This window comes from Oryza glaberrima, chromosome 2 (assembly GCF_000147395.1).
Source record: "Oryza glaberrima chromosome 2, OglaRS2, whole genome shotgun sequence".
In the NCBI taxonomy this organism is placed as follows: Eukaryota; Viridiplantae; Streptophyta; class Magnoliopsida; order Poales; family Poaceae; genus Oryza; species Oryza glaberrima.
Window position 1 is genome coordinate 10,081,954 of NC_068327.1, and position 1,993 is coordinate 10,083,946.

The window sequence follows — 1,993 nt, forward strand, 5'->3', positions numbered from 1 at the left end:
CTCCTCATGGGTTTCCGGGCAGTCATTCCCAGAATGACCCGTGCCGCCGCAGACCTCACACGTGACGTGTGAGTCCAAGGCCTTGACGGTGCCTTGTGGCCTTTTCTCGTGGTCGTCCAAGCGTTTCATGAGGAGGTCCAGCTTGGTAGCAAGTAACTCCGTCTCCTTGACGGTGTGCATGCCTCGCTGATAGGTCTAGAGTCGTTCCTCGCTCCAACCCATATTGGAGACCATCTTCTCTATGAGTTCAACGGCTCCTTGAACCGTTTTAGAGAAGAAGGCTCCTCCAGCTGCCGCGTCCAGGTGATCGCGGAACATTGGGGTGAGTCCATTATAAAAGTTCTGCAGGATCAGCCAGTCGTCCATCCGATGATGAGGACAGGCGGCCACATACTCCTGCAGACGCTCCCATGCCTCAGGAATAGACCCATCCCTTGTCTGCTGGAAACTTAAAATCCTTCCACGAAGAGCATCGGTTTTGCCCATCGGGAAGAATTTCCAGAGGAATGCCGTAGAGCATTTGTCCCAGGTGTTGACAGCAGCACGGTTGGCATAGAACCACTGCTTCGCTCTCCCGAGAAGGGAGAACGGAAACAGCCGCAGCCTGATGGTGTCGGGACTGAAGCCCTTAATGGTGTACGTGCTACAGATCTCCAGGAACTGTTGCAGATGAGCATTGGCATCCTCATTAGGCTTGCCACAGAACGGGCTAGCCTGCGCCATCGTGATAAGGCTGGACTTCAAGTCGAAATCCATGTCTCCTATGTTGACTTGCAGCCCAATCGCAAACTCGCGAAGAGTATTGCTGGCCATAGTCTTGAAGGTCGGTGGCACTGGTATGGCTGGTTTCTCTGTCGGAAGAGTTTTCTGCGGAGCAACGACTCGCGGCCTGACGCTCCGGAAGAAAGCTTCTGGATTTTCTTTGAAGTTTTCCAGCAAGTTGAAACCAGTCATGCACCACCCTATTTTCACAACAAAAAGTGAAAACAACCAAGGTTAGCCTGCAAAGGAAATGATTATACAGAGGTAAATATAAAGTAATTAGTTCAAGTAATCTCTACTATGAATCTTCCCCGGCAACGGCGCCAGAAATGCTTGTTGTTATTTCTTAACGACATTACTAGAAATATAATTTCCAGCAATGGCGTAGAAATACTTCTGGTATATTATAGTTACAGAGTTCATCCGCAAGCGCACGGATATACCATTGTAGCATTTCACCCGACAGTATTCCAAGTGTATCGTATTTATTTTATCCCGTGGGAAGATCATGTAGAGAGAACTCAACTAATAATTTATATATTACTTGTAATAAGAATATTTGTCGACGGGTGATACCCGTAGACCGGATATAGAGGGTATTGGGGTACGTTGGTACAAGGATCTACGTAATACGACATCAAACAGACAGAAAACGAAGATTATACTGGTTCAGGCCCCTTGATAGGTAATAGCCCTAATCCAGTTGATATGGGATTATATGATGGAAATCACAGGTTACAAAGGGAACGATGGAACTCGATGAAACCGGCGAGATCGTAATTGAGTTGGTTCGACTAGATCTCCCGGCGACTTGGCTCCTGTAGGCTCTGACTTCGTAGGCTGTGATGGTTGTGTTGGCTCTAAGATTCGATGCCTTAGGTCCTCCCGGGGGGTCCCTTTTATATCGCAGGTCAGGTAGTTCCCAAGTAGGACCCGGAAACATCGGACCCTGCACGATACATTGACGACCCAGTCCTGTCCGAGTAGGACTCCTTCCATCTGCAAACTCCGTGAAGGATTTCCTTAATGTATACAGAGAACGTCCATATACGCGCAGGCAAGCCATATCGATATATGACATATATCGAAGGGTAAAGGGTATGCCTTACCCGTAACCATGACAGTAGCCCCCGACTTTTGCTTAAATGAACTCGTGTAACCGATCGCGACTTCTGGTGTCGAGGCTGTTGTCGTTCTCAATGCGAGGACCGTAAGACGTAATCGACAGCAC

The 1,993-nt window shown here is 48.5% G+C and overlaps 1 non-coding gene across 1 annotated transcript; it reads left to right on the plus strand.

The window, feature by feature from the left end:
- Positions 1-364: 364 nt before the first annotated feature.
- Positions 365-471, plus strand: LOC127764884 (small nucleolar RNA R71). The gene has a single exon (XR_008016022.1). It is a non-coding gene; the product is annotated as a small nucleolar RNA R71 (small nucleolar RNA).
- The last annotated feature ends 1,522 nt before the right edge of the window (positions 472-1,993 follow it).